This window comes from Chiloscyllium plagiosum, chromosome 35, assembly GCF_004010195.1.
Source record: "Chiloscyllium plagiosum isolate BGI_BamShark_2017 chromosome 35, ASM401019v2, whole genome shotgun sequence".
Lineage (NCBI taxonomy): Eukaryota > Metazoa > Chordata > Chondrichthyes > Orectolobiformes > Hemiscylliidae > Chiloscyllium > Chiloscyllium plagiosum.
Genome location: NC_057744.1, coordinates 32,889,452 through 32,908,239, shown reverse-complemented (window position 1 = coordinate 32,908,239; position 18,788 = coordinate 32,889,452). Strand labels below are relative to the sequence as shown.

At 42.2% G+C, this 18,788-nt stretch overlaps 1 protein-coding gene across 1 annotated transcript in view; it reads right to left on the bottom strand.

The window, feature by feature from the left end:
• Positions 1-18,788, bottom strand: part of dcps (decapping enzyme, scavenger) — a 52,326-nt gene that overhangs the window by 21,855 nt on the left and 11,683 nt on the right. The window lies entirely within an intron of this gene.

Below are 18,788 nucleotides of genomic sequence, written 5' to 3'. Positions count from 1 at the left end.
TGATATTTAGATTAGATTACTTACAGCGTGGAAGCAGACCCTTCGGCCCAACAAGTCCACACCGATCCGCCGAAGCGCAACCTACCCAAACCCATTCCCCTATACCTAACACTACGGGCAATTTAGCATGGCCAATTCACCTAACCAGCACATTTTTGGACTGTGGGAGGAAACTGGAGCACCCGGAGGAAACCCACGCAGACAAGGGGAGAATGTGCAAACTCCACACAGTCAGTCGCCCGAGGCGGGAATTGAACCCGGGTCTCTGGCGTTGTGAGGCAGCAGTGCTAACCACTAAGTCACCATGCTGCCCCTATTTTTAGATTAGATTAGATTATTTACAATGTGGAAACAGGCCCTTCAGCCCAACAAGTCCACACCGACCCTCCGAAGAGCAACCCACCCAGACCCATTAAAATTCCTATGCATAAAGCCATGTTGTCTTTATTTCTTTTATTCCTTTTATTTCTTCTGTACTTCAATCAATGCATTTACATTAGTCAAACATAAAAAGTCATTTCAGGTCTGTGATGGCTCTCCTGAATTAACTCAAACCTCTCCAGGTGCTTGATAATCTTTTCCACTGATTAATGTTTTCAAACTGTTACTAATCACTGCTTAAACTAACCAAACTGTAGTCACTAGGACAGACTTTATCACCCTTTCTTGAACAAGGGTGTTAAATTTACCTCTTTTCTTTTTCATCTTCCCCGTATCTTGGGAAGATTTTGGCAGATTCTTCTGCTACCTCAAACTCCATTTTCCTTGGCAACATCGGATCCAGACCAGGAAGCCCTTAAACACAACCAAGCTTTTCGAGTTAATCATGGCTTTGCTTAATTCTCACCCCATCCATATACTCCCACTTTTCACCGATATTTTATAACCATCTAGCTCCTGAGTAAACACTGGCACGAATTACAAGTTAAATATTCTAGGATTGTCCCTTGTGCGTCCATGCATGTATCACTTTCTCTGTTCTTAACAGGCTCTATTATCTCTTACTACGTTCAAGATTCACAGAAAATTTTGGTGTTTCTTTTTATATCTATTGCTGTTCTATCCGGATGCTCTCCATTTACCAGTGTTATTTTTCTACTTACTTTCCCTTCCAAAGTTCTTAGCACAGTTCTCACTTGAAGATTTTAATTGACAGGCATAGTCTATCCTTTTGCAGTTTCATTAAATTCTAACAACCTCGACATCCATGGAGCTCTGGCTTTGGTTCCCCTGACCTTCCCTCTTGTTGGATTGTATGTTCCATCTATCAGAAACAACTCTTCCTTAAGTATCATTGATTGTTTCACCACTTTGCACCTATTAAACTTTGGTTTTATTTTACTAGATCCTCTCTATCCTTAATGTTACAAGGCTCTGGATGTAGGTTTGCGCACTGGCGGTGTAGCCCGCTTTCTATTTAATGTTTGGGTTTCCTTGTGTCGGTGACGTAATTTCCTATGGTGATGTCATTTCCTGTTCTTTTTCTCGGGGGTGGTAAATGAAATCCAAGTCAATGTGTTTGTTGATAGAGTTCCAGTTGGAATGCCATGCATCTAGGAATTCTCGTGTGTCTCTCTGTTTGGCTTGTCCTAGGATGGATGTGTTGTCCCAGTTGAAGTGGTGTCCTTCCTCATCTGTATGTAAGGATACTAGTGAGAGTGGGTCATGTCTTTTTGTGGCTAGTTTCCTGGTGGCTAGTTTTCTGCCTGTTTATCCAAAGTAGTGTTTGTTACAGTTCTTGCAAAGTATTTTGTAAATGACTTTAGTTTTGCTTGTTGTCTGTATAAGGTCTTTCAAATTCATTAGCTGCTGTTTTATTGTGTTGGTGGGTTTGTGGGCTACCATGATGCCAAGGGATCTGAGTAGTCTGGCAGTCATTTCTGAGATGTCTTTGATGTAGGGGAGAATGGCTAGGGTTTCTGGTCATGTTTTGTCTGATTGTTTGGGTTTGTTGCTGAGAAATCAGTAGACTGTGTTCATTGGGTACCCATTCTTTTTGAATGCACGGTGTAAGTGATTTTCCTTGCTCTGCGTAATCCCTCTATGCCGCAGTGTGTAGTGGCTCATTGAAATAATATCCTAATGCAGCTTCGTTTGTGGGTGTTGGGATGATTGCTTCTGTAGTTCAATATATATATTGAACTACAGAAGCAATCATCCCAACACCCACAAACGAAGCTGCATATGTGTTGTTTTCACGTAGACGCTGGTCTGAAGTTCCCCATTGGCTGTTCCCTCTACTGCGACATCTGGGAATGGCAGTTTGTTGTTTTTCTTCCTCTTTAGTGAATTTTGTGCCAGTAAGAGTGTTATAGATGGTCTTGAAGGTTTCCTCTAATTTGTTTCATTTAGTAATGACAAAGGTATCATCCATGTAGCGGACCCAAAGTTTGGGTGGATGGTTAGCAGAGCTGTTTGTTCAAGTCTCTGCATTACTGCCTCTGCTAAGAACCCTGATATTAGAGATCTCACAGGTGTTTTGGATTGTCTGTAGGTTATGTTGTTGAAGGTGAAGTGTGTGGTAAGGCATAGGTCCACGAGCTTGATGATACTGTCCTTGCTGATGAAGTTGATGGTGTTTGGTATATGTGTCTTTGGTTCTTCTAATAGTGTAGTCAGTGTTTCCTTGGCCAGCTTGATGTTGATAGATGTGAACAGGGTTGTTACGTCAAAGGAGACCATTATTTCGTCCTCTTCTATCTTCGTGTCTTTGATGGTCTTCAGGGATTCTTGGGTGGAGTGGATGGAGTGGCACAAGTGTTTTAGTCTTTGGTGTAGCTCCTTGGCCAGTCTGTAAGTTGGTGTTCCAGGTAGCGAGACTATGGGTATGAGGGGGAGCTACTGATATGTGAATTTTGGATAATCCATAGAAGCGTGTTGTGTTGGATCCGTCTGGTTTTATTTTTTGGAAGTCAGACTTACTTATTTCTCCAGATTGCTGAAGTGTTTTGAGTAGGGCTGTGATTTGGTTCTGTAGTTGTGGGGTCGGGTCTATCGCCACCAGTTGGTAAGTGTTGGTATCTGCAAGTAGTGCATTTGCTTTCTGAATGTAATCTTTTTAATTTAAAATGACTGTCAAGCGTCCTTTGTCTACAGGTAGGATAACAATGTTTTTATCTTTTTTTTAGTCTTTTTAGTGCTTTCCTTTCTTGTGTATTGAGTGTGTTTCCTTCCTATTTCCTGCTTAAGATGGTGCGACTTCCTGTCTGATGGTTTGGTGGGTTTCTTCTGTGAGTTGGTTATCTTTCAGTGTTGTTTCTAATGCTGCTAAAAAAGACATTCTTGCCCACATACTGGGAGTTGTAATTTCCCATTTACCAACCCCTGAGAAAAAAACGGAAAGTACATCACTATAGGAAATGACGTCACCATAGGAAATGACATCACGAACCCAAAGAAAACCAAACGTATAAATAGAAAGCAGGCTACACCACCAGTGCTTCATCCAGAGGCTCACTGAAGGTGTTATCTATTATGATGACGAAATGTCTGAAAAACGAACATGGATTGCGATGGAACATAGCTTGTAGCACTGACTGAAAACAACGGCTTTAACCTTCCCAATGCTTAGCAGCCGGAAGACCTTACTGTGATCAATATTGATGATGTAAAGGAGAATTCAATTGGTTAGTTGTAATGAAAAAAGGAAAGCACCCTGCAGAAGTAGCACCACAGAATTTCTTCAAACCATTTTGCCCCTCTCCAAAATCTGTGTGTATTTTAACCTTTTGTAAGTTCAAAGGTCTTTATTAGGTCACTGCTTATCCCTCTGTCTTCACAAGAAACAAGATTTGTAGTTAAGAGTTGCGAATAATTTTCTCGTGCTGTTTTTAATTGAAAGATCTCATGTTACTGGGCCACCGCTGCTGCTCAAACCTCATTAATATTACATGGCTGTCATGGTATTGCAGCTGTGTTTTCATTTACTTATAATCAGCATCAGTTTCAAGTGTTGTAAGTGCCAAACCTGAAGAAAAATGGAAAACACTGAATTTACTGTAAATACTCTCAGCCATTATTCTCATGTAAGCATTATTAAACAGCTTTGTGTTCACTTTGAACATAGAAGCTCATCATGATTCTATGACATCCATGTATGTACAGCAGGGGCCAATGCATAGTCATCAGGGAGAGACATGCTGCTTGGTTCTTTCAGCTGAAGTATATTAAACTCAGCACAGTCCAGCTGCTGAACCTTGGACCACCTAGATTTTGTGAAGCTGTTAATCACGCAATGAAATCGTGATCCATTGGGGGAGTTTGTAAATTAGAACACATTTATTTTATTTTTAGCAATCTTTTAATCTCTGAAATTTACATTGTTTGCCCATCTTTCTTTCGTCCTCATATAAGCCATTTAAATAAAGGCAGAAAGTCTTAAAAACTCAGTTCCCAGTATCCTGCTGGGATAATTTAAACAGCAATTCCTAGCACTGTGAAACACAGAGGGGAGTACTACAGCAATAAAAAAGGAAAGCAGAGATGATTAAAGTCAGAGGTTGGATGCAAAATTAAAGAAAATGTGTTATTAAATCTGGCACAGAATTAGGAAGGATTAAAGGAAAGAAGCCAGAGAATTCATTAGCTTTAGATCGCAATACAAAACAGTAATTTAAAACATCTGGATCAGATTGAAGATTGTGGGCAAGGTACAAACTTGGAAAGTTTAGTTTTATCAAGTCAGCAGGTACATTACTGTGTAGATCAGACTCTACTGTTGTAGTGAACTTGCTGGTTGCTCATCAAAACAGTTGATTATAGTTACTTCTCCTATTATCTTCCTTAAATCAGGTCCAGCAGCCAGAACAGAAAGTGGTGAAATATCTATAATTTCATGAAATTATATGTAATCTCACCTTCCTTCTTACCTGATGTGTCATTCTGGAGTCTGAAGGGTTGTAATGTAGTTAGCAATTTCCTTTACAGACGGCAACTGCCAGATGCTTACATCACAGGTGCAGCTAAAAAAGCACCCAACATTGTGTTCACAAGCAGCAATCTCATTGCCTAACCACTTCGACAAACTCCAATCCGCATCGCAGTTTGTTCCAAAACCCCTCTGGGAATTTTGAGACACTGAAAATTTTTAGTAATCTCTGAACATGTCATTTGCTTCAGCTTTTAGCATTTATACTCACTTGGTAACCACAGCAAGAGTTCCTGGGCATTCACGTTCATGTGCTTCAAGCTGCTTTTCCTATTTACATGTTTGTATTTGTATTTCAGCTTCTCTCAGCGACCTTACACTCCAAAACAGGTTACACTTACATACTGACTGTCACAACTTGAGGGTATCTTAAAGTACATTCAATGCTGTAGAAGCATTGTCACTATTATAACAGAGGAAATGCAGCAGCAAAATTATGGAGTACAAGGTTCCAAACCTCGCAAATCGGCAATGTGAATACGACCACATCATCTACTTTATTGAAATAAAACAATGAACCAAAGATGCCTGGAGATTTAAAACAAATAAGAACAGAAATTGCAGGAGAAACTCAGCAGGTCTGCCAGCACCTGTGGAGAGAAGGCAGAGTTAAAGCTTTAAGTTCACAGACATTTCATCAGAACCATAAGTAACTGGGAAATGGCGGCATTTATGCTGAAGGGAAAGTTGTTGATTGGGGGATAAATATTGCCTCAGAAAATGGGGACAATGCCCTGCTCTTTTTTGGTAAAATAGAACTATGGGATATTTTACTCCCACTTCAGACATTAGATGTAAACCCTAGTTAAGTGTCTTATTTTAAAAAATGTATTTCAATAGTGCAGTGCTCTCTCAGCGCTGGATTGAACATCAGCTTGGATTATTTGCCCCAATCTCTGAAGTGGGACCATAGCCCATAAGCTGCCTGTTTAGGGTTACAGTACTACCAACTGAGCCATGACTGCTTTACACTTCAGACATCATAATTCAGAGTGGCAGGAGTAATTTCATGGTTAACAGGTCAATTCTAGATTATTTGCTATTTGTGACATATCACAGACGAACTGAAAATTTACAAGTATTGAATAGCACTACAACTATAAACAGCTGCAAACAATAACACCAGTGTTTTTTCAAAATTGAGTACCGTCCAACATACTGCGATCAACACCCTGAAAAGAAGAGAAACACTGCAGCCAAATAAAATAAATGACGCAGATCATGATGCAATGGGTTTGCAATGGTCAAAAGAAGAAAACACATTCTGCCAAATACAACTACAGAAGTTTGTGTTTGCCGAATCTCTCGTATTCACCAACCTGACCTCTCATACAATCAAGACCAATGAAAATCAGAAATACCCTGGGAAGGGTGAAGAGGAAGTTCCAGTACTAAGGAATATAACTAGACGCAAGTAAACAGGTAAACCAAAAGGAGGTGAAAAATCAACCGTGATCTCTCTGAACAGGGGAAAACCTTCGACAGAAACAGAAGTAGGCCATTTAGCCTAAGCTTCAAATGTGAAAGGTTCTGTTGCAGCATTACTTGTCTGGCACTGGATGTCACCAGTCTGCTGCTATGGAACTGGCATCCAGAGGTCATCACATAGGTTCAATATTTCAACAGGTTTCAAACCCAGAACTGATCATTATTTAAGTAGAACTATCCTCTGTTTAGCAATCCAAATATGTTATCGTTAAAAAAAGGAAAACCTTTTCACCCAGCGAGGTGGTAAGGGTATGGGAGACCCTGATTGGGAGGGAGCTGAGGCAGGTCATCTCATTACACTTAAAATGTACTTGGATGAGCACAAAATGTCATGACATTCAAGGCTGTGGGCCTAGTGCTGGAATGTGAGACTACTATAGATTGAGTATATGTTTGGCAGTACAGACCCAATGGGCTGAAGAGCCTCTTCTATAATGATTCTATAACTCGAAACAAAAATGTGTTAAATGAAAATCACTTGCCAATAAGAAAATGTAATAGGATGGATTATGTTCCTGACCTATAATCTTTACATTAAAACCTCTTAGGATTGAGAATAATACAGTCAAAAACCCTCTTACCAACTATTAATAACAAACTCTTTCGACTTACTTCCTGCTCATTGCTTCTCACTCCAGATTCTCCTGCTTGCCATGTCCCACTCCTGATCTGCACTTCTCAAATCATACCTTAAGCCAATGACCCAGAATCCTCCATCATTACTTCTGGATACACTCTGTCCCATTGACAGGGTAGATCCACCAGCACAGTGGTATACAGTCAGGAGGCTGAGATCCTGGTGATCCTCAAAATACTCCAGATTCCATGAAATACTATAATACCTGGACAAGCGTAGTCAACGAAACCTCCTCCTGACTTCCTCCATATTGAATATTACCTGGAAGTCCCACGATGGATGGCAAAGGCACAGACTGTATTTTGGGCGAGGGGTTTCAGTACACATCACCAAAAGTGGCTCGACCGCACCATGGTGACCAAGCTGACTGAGTCCAGAAAAACATATGTGCCTGTGTTGACCAGTGGAAGTTGGTTAGGGAACCAAAAGGAGAGAAAAACCTATTTGACTGCTCACCAACTAACGTTTCGCATATGTATCTGTCCTTTACAGTATGGTACAAGTGACCATCATACAGTCCTTTTGCAGACAATCTTCACAGTGAGGATATCCTCCAGTGTGCTGCATGGCACCACCATTGTGCAAAATGGGATAGATTTTAAACAGATCCAGCAGCTCAAAATTGAGCATTCATAAGGTGCTGTGGGGCAATCAGCAACAGAATTGTCCACCACCATCCATGACAATCTGACAAGCATGGCCTGGAAAATCTATTCTACTGTCAAACCAGGGGATCAGCCTGGGTTTCAAGGAAGAATGCTAGAAAGCAGGACAGAAACAGAAACATCTTGTGCATGTGCTCTTAGCTAAATGATCTCACAACCAATGGATGAGACTGAAGCTCCGCAATCCAACCATGTCTAATTGTGAATGGTGGTAGACAACTAAACTACTAGCCCAAACAGGGGGCTGATAAATGAAGAGAAAACATGACAAGATGTGCCAGCAGTGCAAAGGTTCTGCAAACATCATCTTCCAAACCCTCACACCTACCACCTAGAAGAGTAAAAACAGCTTGGTGTTATACTGCCACATAGAAAGTTGCTGGACGTCAGTTCTTTCAGCTCCTGGACATCCGTGCAGAGTTCTTCACTTAGTGTCCAAGGCCCAACCATCTTCAACTGTTTCATCGATGACCTTCCCTCCATCATAAAGTCAGAAGTGAGGATCTTTGCCAATGATTGCAGAATGTTCTGCACAACACATGACTCCTCAGATACCACAGCACTCTATATTCATATAAAACAAGGCTTGGACAATATCTGGACTTGGGCTGACAAACATTCATGCCGAGGAGATGCCAGGCAATGACCATCTCCAATAAAAGTCAATCCAACTACCTCCATCACTGAATCCCCAACTATTGACATTTTGGGGGTTACCATTGAACAGAAAATCAACTGGATTCTTCACATAAATACAGCAGCTATAAGAGAAGGTCAGAGGCTAGGGATACTGAAGCGAGTAACTCACCTCCTGACTCCCCAAAGCCTGTCCACCATCTACAAGGCACAAGTTAGGAGTAGATGGTATACACTCTACTTGCCTGGATGGGTGCAGCTCCAGGACAAAGCTTGATTAGCACCACATCCACAAGCACATCAACTCCCTCCAACACCAAAGCTCAGAAGCAGCAGTATGTACAATCCACAAGTTGCACTGCAGGAATTCAGCAAAAACCCTTCGAACACCTTCCAAACCCACAACCACTTCCACCTAGAAGGAAATGGAGCAGATACATTGGAACATACACTTTCCTTTACTGGTCAGAGTATTGAGTATAGGAGTTGGAGGTCATGCTGCAGCTGTACAGGACAGTGATTAGGCCACTTTTGGAATATTGTGTGCAATTCTGGTCTCCTTCCTATTGGAAGGATGTTGTGAAACTTGAAAAGGTTCAGAAAAGATTTATAAAGATGTTGCCAGGGTTGGCGGATTTGAGTTATATGGAGAGGTTGAATAGGCTGGGACTGTTTTCCCCTAGGCTGAGGGGTGACCTTATAGAGATTTATAAAATCATGAAGGGCATGGATAGAATAAATAGACAAAGTCTCTTCCTTGGGGTGGTGGAGTCCAGAACTAGAGGGCATAGGATTAGGGTGAGAGGGGAAAGATATAAAAGGGACCTAAGGGGCAAAGTTTTCATGCAGAGGGTGATGTGTGTATGGAATGAGTTGCCAGAGGAAGTGGTGGAGGCTAGTACAATTGCAACATTTAAAAGGCATCAGGATGGGTATATGAATAGGAAGGGTTTGGAGGGATATGCGCCTGGTGTTGGCAGGTGGGACTAGATTGGGTTGGGATATCTGGTTGGCGTGGATGAGTTGGTCCGAAAGATCTGTGTCTGTGCTGTACATCTGCTGTACATTTGTGTGACTCTATGACATGGTCTGCAGCGGTTCAAGAAGGCAGCTTACAACCACTTTCTCAAGTGCAACTCAGGACAGGCAGTAAAATGCTGGGCAGCCAGCGACGCTGATGTCTGATGAATGAATTTAAACAAAAGACCACCATCACCTGCAAGTTCCTTTCCATCCTTATGTAAAATTATATCAACATTCTTTTGCCATCCCTGGCTTAACATTTTGGAATTCCTTCTGTAATTGCACGATGGGTGTATTTAGACCACATGATTCAAGAAGGTAATTCATCACCACCTTCTCCAGGGCAATTCGGGACAGAAACAAATGTGATCTTTTCTTCACTGCTGACACCCCATGAAAGACTAAAAACATCTTCCAGGCCATTAACTCAATAATGTACTATATATAGACAAGTATTCCTCACACACAGGCCTCATAAATCAGATGAAAAGCACAGAATGTTATTGTGTGCCACTTTGAACTGCTTAACTAAAGCCAAATATGAATTCCACAGCTAGCAGGCCAAATTGTATTCTTGTTTTTATAAATTGTTGGCTTCACTATTGCTTTACACTAAAACTTATTTTTTCCCTTGCCAGTGTGGAGACACGCCACAGAATCTTGCACCATTGATCATCTGCACTGTAATTACCATTGTATTATGGCTGGCAGACACACTTGATGCCAGCAGCAACCACCCAAGTACATGTATACCACCATCTGGTGGCCATGAAGAGGTGTATATTTGACTAGATTAATACCTTCTGCCAAGGAAAAGATACTGCAGCAGTCAAGAACCATAGAATAATGTTGCATCAAAATAAATTCTTAGTCAGTTTTTTTTTCAGTCACTTTGGATGTGAGTGCAATGGAGAAAATGTAGTGTTGATTTACCAGGATGTTGTGTGGGCAAGAGGATTAAGCTAGGAAGAGAAACTAGACAGGCTGGAGTTGTTTTCCTTAGATCAGAGAAGGTGAGGGAGATCCAATTGAGAGGTACAAAGTTATAAGGGACATTGATAGGTAGACAGGGAGAAACTTTTCACATTAGTAAAAGGGATCACAGCTTTAAGGTAAGGAGTAAAATTTTGTTAGGGAGGATTTGAGGAAATGTTTTATCAATGTTGTACCTTTATTTAAGAAAGGTTGTAAGAGGAAGCCTGGGAACTATAGAGCTGTTAGCCTGACATCGGTGATGGATAAGTTGTTGGAGGTGATTCTGAAAGGATTTACATGCATTTGGAGAGGCAGGGGCTGATTACGGATAGTCAGCATGGTTTGTGTGAGGGAAGTTGTGTCTCACAAACTTAATTGCGTTTTTTGAAGAAGTAACCAAAGAGATTGATGAGGACAGAGTGCTGGACATTATTTACATGGACTTTAGTGAAGCCTTTGACAAGGTTCCGCATGGTAGACTTATCAGTAAAGTTAGGTCATATGGGATTCAGGGAGAGCTGGCCAATTAGACACAGAATTGGACTAACCATAGAAGTCAGCGGGTGGTGGTGGAGAGTTTTCTCCTTGGACTGAAGGCCTGTGACCAACAGTGTTCCAAAGGGATCGGTAATGAGTCCCACTTTTATTTGTCATTTTTATAAACGATTTGGATGAGAATTTAGGAGGCATGGTTAGTATTTTTGAGGATGACACCAACATTGGTGGTTAGATTAGATTACTTACAGTGTGGAAACAGGCCCTTCGGCCCGCCGACCCGCCGAAGCGCAACCCACCCAGACCCATTCCCCTACATTTACCCCTGCACCTAACACTACGGGCAATTTAGCATGGCCAATTCACCTAACCTGCACATTTTTGGACTGTGGGAGGAAACCGGAGCACCCGGAGGAAACCCACGCAGACACGGGAGAATGTGCAAACTCCACACAGTCAGTCGCCTGAGGCGGGAAATGAACCGGGTCTCTGGCGCTGTGAGGCAACAGTGCTAACCACTGTGCCACCGTGCCGCCCACAGTGGTGTAGTGGACAGTGAAGAAGGTTATCTAAGATTACAAAGACATCTTGATCAATTGGGTCAGTGGCTGAGGAGTGGCAGATGGAGTTTAATTTGGATAAATGAGAGATAACAAACAAGGGCAGCACTTATACAATTAATGGTAGGGGTGTTCTACACCTGTTTAGTGGTGTAGAACAGAGAGACCTAGGGACTCAGGTACATAGTTCTTTGAAATTTGCATCATAAGTAGACAGATTGGTTAAGAGGCATTTAGCACACTTGTCTTCAATGCTCAGACCTTTGAGTATAGGAGTTGGAACATCACGTTGAGATTGTACAGGACATTGGTCAGGCCTCTTCTGGAATACTGTGTGCAGTTCTGTATGCTCTGTTATAGGAAGGATATTATTAAATTGGAGAGGGTTCAGAAAAGATTTACCAGGATATTGTCCAGAGTGGAGGGCTCAAGTTATAAGAACAGGGTAGAACTTTTTTATTGGATCGTAGGAAGATGAGGGTTTTTTCGAGGCTTATAAAGTAATGAGAGGCATGGATAAGGTGAATAGCATTGGTCTTTCCCTTGGGTGGGAGTGTTCAAAACTAGGGGGCATAGTTTTTCGGTGAGAGGAAGAAGTTCTAAACAGGACATGACTAGCAACGTTTTTTTACACAGAGAGTAATTCCTGTGTGAACTGCCAGAGGAAGTGTTGGATGCAGGTACAGTTACAAATTTAAAAGCTAGTTGAATAAGTACATGAATATCCAAGAAGCAAACGAGTCGACGTTTCGGGCATAAGCCCTTAATGGGGCTGAGAGATAAATTGGAGGGGTGCTGGTGGGGAGGTAGCTGAGAATGCAATAGGTAGATGAAGGTGGGGGTGCAAGTGATAGGTCAGAGAGGAGGGTGGAGCAGATAGGTGGGAAGGAAGATGGACAGGTAGGACTGTTCAAGAGGTCCTACCTATCCATCTTCCTTCCCACCTATCTGCGCCACCCTCTTCTCTGACATCACTTTCACCCCACCTTCATCTACCTATCACATTTCCAGCTACCTTCCCCCCGCCCCAACCCCCCCCTCCCATTTATCTCTCAGCCTCCTTGGCCCACATGCCTCATTCCTGATGAAGGGCCCAGGCCCGAAATGTCGACTTTCCTGCTCCTTGGATGCTGCCTGACCAGCTGTGCCATACTCTTTGACTCTGATCTCCAGCATCTGCAGTCCTCACTTTCTCCTAAGTACATTAATAGGAAAGGGGGTTTGGAGGGATATGGGCTAAATGCGGGCAAGTGGGACTCATTTAGTTTGGGATTACGGTTAGCATGGACTAGTTGGACTGTAAGGTCAGTTTCTGTGCTGTACTATTCTTTGCGTCTGCTCTGCGTTCAAGCGTAACTGATATGTTATCAAACCCATTCGCCTGCCTTCTCCACTTTCCCCTTGATTCTCTTTCTACTCAAGAACCTATCCATCTCTGACTTAAATTGGCTCTACAGCCTTAGGTGGCAACGAGCACCACACATCTCACCACCCTCTGGCTGAAGAAATTCCTCATCTCAGTTCGAACAGGTCATCCCTTCACTCTAAGGCTGTGTCCTACTAGTGCAAACATCTTCTCCACATCCGCTCATCGGATTTTGTAAGATTTGATGAAATCCTCCCAAATCCTTCTAAACGCCACTGAATACAGATCTCAAGTCCTCAAACACTCCTCATATGACGATGTCCTTCAATTCCTGGGGTCATTCTCTGAAAATCCTCTGGACACCGCCAAGGCCAGCACATTCTTCCTCAGATATGGGGCATAAAACAGCTCACAGCATTCCAAATGTGGTCTGATCAGAGTCTTACACAACCTTAGCAGTCCTCTCAAAATGAATGCTAAAATTGCTTTTGCCTTCCTAATTGCCTATTGAACCTGCATATTAACCTGAAGAGAATCCTGAACCAGGAACTCCTGAATCCTTTTGTGCTTCAGATTTCCAAAGCCTTTTCCCATTTAGAAAATGGTCTACACCTCTATTCGTCCTTAAAAAAAGTGCATTATCTCACACTTTGCCCACTCTCATAGTTCCATAGAGATGTACAGCACAGAAACAGACCCTTCGGTCCAACTCATCCATGCTGACCAGATATCCCATTTGCCAACACTTGGCCCATATCCCTCTAAACCCTTCCTATTCATATACCCATCCAGATCCCTTTTGAATGTTGCAATTATACATCCTCTGCAGCCTGCACCACATCCTCTGGCAGCTCATACCACAATCTGGATGAAAATGTCACCCCTTAAGTCCCTTTTATATCTTTCTCCTCTCACCCTAAACCTATGCCCTCTAGCTCTGGACTCCCCCACCACAGGGAAAAGACTTTGTCTATTTATCCTATCCATGCCCCTCATAATTCTATAAGGTCACCCCTCAGTTTCCGACGCTTCAGGGAAAACAGCCCCAGCCTGTTCAGCCTCTCCCCATTGCTCAAATCCTCCAACCCTGGCAACATCCTTGTAAATCTTTTCTGAACCCTTTCAAGTTTCACAACATCTTTCCGATAGGAAGGAGACCAGAAATGCACGCAATATCCCAACAGTGGCCTAACCAATGTCCTGTACAGCCGCAACATGACCTCCCAACTCCTGTACTCAATACTCTGACCAATAAAGGAAAGCATACTAAATAACTTCTTCACTATCCTATCTACCTGCAACTCCACTTTCAAGGAGCTATGGACCTGCACTCCAAGGTCTCTTTGTTCAGCAACATTCCCTATGACCTTACCATTAAGTGTATCAGTCCTGTTAAGATTTGTTTTTCCAAATGCAGCACCTCGCATTTATCTAAATTAAACTTCTTCTGGCACTTCTCAGCCCATTGTCCTATCTGATCAACATTCTGTTGTAATCTTAGATAACCTTCTCTGTTGGAGGAGAAAGTGAGGACTGCAGATGCTGGAGATCAGAGCTGAAAATGTGTTGCTGGAAAAGCGCAACAGGTACTAAGGGCTTATGCCTGAAACGTCGATTCCCCTGTTTCTTGGATGCTGCCTGACCTGCTGCGCTTTTCCAGCAACACATAACCTTCTCTGTTGTCCACTAGGCCTCCAATTTTGGTGTAATTTGCAAACTTCCTAACTATACCTCTTATGTTCACATCTAAATCATTTATATAAATGACAAAACGTATTGGACCCAGCACCAATCCTTGTGGCACTCCACTGGTCACAGGCCTCCAGTCTGAAAAGCAATCCTCCACCACCACCCTCTGTCTTCTACCTTTGAGCCAGTTCTGTATCCAAGTGACTACTTCTCCCTGTATTCCATGAGATCTAACCTTGCTAACCAGTCTCCCATGAGGACCCTTGTCGAACACCTTACTGAGATCACGTCCACTGCTCTGCCCTCATCAATCCTCTTTGATACTTCTTCAAAAAGTTCAATCAATTTCATGAGACATGATTTCCCATGTACAAAGCCATGTTGACTATCTCTAATCAGTCCTTGCCGTTCCAAATACGCCTATTTGCTGTCCCCCACCACCGACATCAGGCTCACTGGTCTATTGTTCCCTTGCTTCACCTTACCACCTTTCTTAAATAGTTATATAACCGTTGTATTGAGTAGTTGTGGTCCCAACACTGACTCTTGTGGAACTGCACTAATCACCAGCATCCATCCTTTTGTCAGTCAGTCAATCCACGATCCATGCCAGTACCTTGCATCCAACACCATGCACTCTTACTTCATTTTGCAACACCTTGTCAAAAGCCTTCTGGAAATCCAAGTAGATCACATTCATTGGCTCTCCTTTGTCTAATTTGCTCATTACTTCCTCAAAGAATCCAAACAAATTTGTCAGGTATGTCTTACACTTGGCAAAGCTGTGCTGACTCAACGCTACTTTACCATGATTTGGAGGTACCAGTGTTGGTCTGGGGTGTGTACAAAGTTAAAAAAAATCACACAACAGCAGGTTATGGTCCAACAGATTTATTTGGAAGCACTAGCTTTCAGAGTGCTGCTCCTTCATTGGTGGTTCCTGATGAAGGAGCAGCACTCTGAAAGCTAGTGCTTCCAAATAACAGGTTGGATTATAGCCTGGTGTTATGTGATTTTCTACTTTACCACACTTTACCATGTGCTCCACAATCTCATTCTAAATAAAAAATACTCTAAAATTTTACCAATGTCTTGGTCCAGACTAACCAGCCTATAATTTCCCACCTTATGCCTTCCTCCCTTCTTAAATAGAGGTGTTACATTGCCTTTTTCCAGTCTTCTGGGACCCTCCTGACTCCAGTAATTCCTGAAAGATCTCCACCATTGCCTCTACAATCTTCTTAGCTATCTTGTTCAGAACTTTGGAGTGTAGGTCATCCGTCCAGTAATTTATCAGTCTTCAGATCTTTCAACTTCCTCAGCACCTTCTCCTCTGGGATGGCTATTACATTCACCTCTACTCTGATTCTCCTGAAGTTCTGGTATGCTACTGGTGTCTTCCAATGTGAAGACTGATGCAAAGTATTTCTGCACTTCCTCTGCTATTTCTTTGTTCCCCATTGCAAATTCGCCAGCTTTACTTTCCACCAATTCAATTGTCTCTCTCTTTGTTCACTTTTATATATCTTAAAAAAAACTCTTGCATTCTTCTTTTGTACTGCTGGCTAGCTTACCCCCACATTTCATCTTCTTCCCCAAAAAAGTGGATTACAGAGGGTTGTTCTTTTTTGGTTGCCACAGATGTGATGTGGTGAATAGTCTCCTTTTGGGCCAAAGATTTTCTATATGTCTCTGTTCCTGAACACTCTTTAAAATTGTATCATTTAGTTTATGTTACCTCTCTTTGTACTTTTGTGCATTAATTTCAGTTGCCATATGCATTTCAACTGATGTACCAGGGCAGAAAGGAGAACAGTTATAATTTAGGCTGCAATAGAGTTACCTGAAACAGAAAGATCATTGCCTTCTGAATGGTGATTAACGCTAGTTCAGACCTGAGGCACCAGAATGGAAGTTGGCTCCAGGAGATCTCGTGACAAACAGCCAAGATTACACCCGGGAGTAATTCAGCCACAGCTACCTTTATGGACTTGCACACTGCCGCTCTAAACTTTTATCCCAGGACCCCAATGGGGGTCGTGACCCAGGATTTAGGAATCACTCATTTATTACGATTTTTGAAGAAAATAATAATCATTTTTACTGTCCCATAGGCTTCATAATCCAAGAGAAATTATTTACCTCCATACTGTGTTCAAATATTCAATTTTAGCAACTGAACTGGTTGATAGAATTTCGCTAGAATGAAATATGTTCCCTTAGTTAAATTTGGAACAGATTCAGGGAAACTCCCCACATAGATCAAACAGTATATTTTGTTGCTACCCTCCTCATTGCTTACAAACTTGATTTCAGGAGAACATAGATTGGTGCTTTAAGGTATGCTTCTATGTCAAATATATCAATGTTGTGGATCAATTAGTATAAAAAGGTAGGTGACACTGGAAAAGACAATTTCAATATTGCTGCAACACCAGTCCGAGAACCACCCAGTATCAGGCTTATGCCTGAAACATCAATTCCATAGCTCCTCGGATGCTGCCTGACTTACTGTCCTTTTCTAGCACCACACTCTCGACTCATATCTCCAACACCCGCAGTCCTCCCTTTCTCCGCGAACCACCCAGCGCCTCCCTTGCACACAATTCAGGAATCTTGTTAATTTAAAAGCACTACAATAGAATCACCGTTGGAAAGATGCTGGAGAAGCACGGTATCAAGCTGAAACACGAGAATAAGATCAAAAAGCTGATCAGTTCCAAAGGGTATGTGCTAAGCACCAAATGTTCTCATTCAGCTGATGACATCTAACAGTAATATGATGATGACACAATAATCTGTCTTAGTGGTATTGGTTGAGGGATAACTACTCTGCTTTTGTTTGAATGATTATATGGTATCTTTTACATTCACTGACAAAACTACATTTTGACACTTTAACTAAATGATGGCACCTCCAACAATACAACACTCGAGTACAGTACTGCAGAGCCATATTGATTTTGTACTCAAATCTTGATAGAAGCTTGAAACTCAGAGATCAAATAGTACTGCCCTGTGTGCCATAACTGATGCCACTCAGTCATATAAACTAGCTAACTCAAGATGATGCAAATTGATGCTTAATTTCGGCACAGCCAGTCACAAGAAATGAACTCTTAAGATAACTTAGGTTGCATCGCATGGTGCATTGAGTAGAACATATAAGGTTAAAATCCAAGTTCTCCTTAACTTGTACTCATCAGAAATTGCTGATACTCGCATCTTTTTATGCTGATTTGTCATGAATCCCAGCATTATACCTTGTTAAGATTTGATAAGATTCCCCATGATAGGTTGATGGAGAAAGCGAAGACGTATGGGGTCCAGGGTGTACAAGCCAGATGGAGACAGAACTGGCTGGGCAGCAGGAGACAGGGAGTAGTATTGGAAAGGAGTTTCCCAAATCGAGAACGGTGACCAGTGGTATTCCACAGGTATCCGTGCTGGGACCACTGTTGTTTGTGAAATGCATGACTGATCTGGAGGAAGGTATAGTTGTCTGATTAGCAAGTTTGCAGATGACACTAAGATTGGTGGAGTAGCAGATAGTGAAGGGGACTGTCAGAGAATGCAGCAGAATATAGATAGATTGGAGAGTTGGGTGGAGAAATGGCAGATAGAGTTCAATCTAGGAAAATGCGAAGTGATGCACTTTTGGAAGATCCAATTCTGGAGTGAGCTATATGGTAAATGGAAAGCCCTGGGGAAAACTGATGTACAGAGAGATCTGGGTGTTCAGATCTAATGTACCCTGAAGGTGATAATGCAGGTCGATAGAGTGGTCAAGAAGGCATATGGCATGCTTTCATTCATCGGACGCGGTCTTGAGTACAAGAGCTGGCAAAGTCCTATTCAATTGTATAGGATTTTAGTTCAGCCACATTTGGAATACTTTGTATAGTTCTGGTCACCACATTAACAGAAGGATGTGGTTGCTTTGGAGAGGGGCCTGTTAGAGAGAGTGCTAGCTATGAAGAGAAGTCAAGTAGATTATTTTCATTAGAAAGACGGAGGTTGAGGGGGGACCTGATTGAGGACTACAAAATCATCAGAAGTACAGACAGGGTGGATAGCAAGAAGCTTTTTCTCCAGAGTTGGGGACTCAATTACTAGGGGACACAAGTTCAAGGTGAGAGGGGAAAGGTTTAAGGGAGATATGTGTGTAAAGTTCTTTTAAGCAGAGAGTGGTGACACCTAGAACATTTTTTTAAAAATGTGTTGCTGGAAAAGTGCAGCAGGTCAGGCAGCATTCAAGGAGCAGGAGAATCGACATTTCTGGCATAAGCCCTTCTTCAAGAATGAGGAGGGTGTGCCAAGCAGGCTA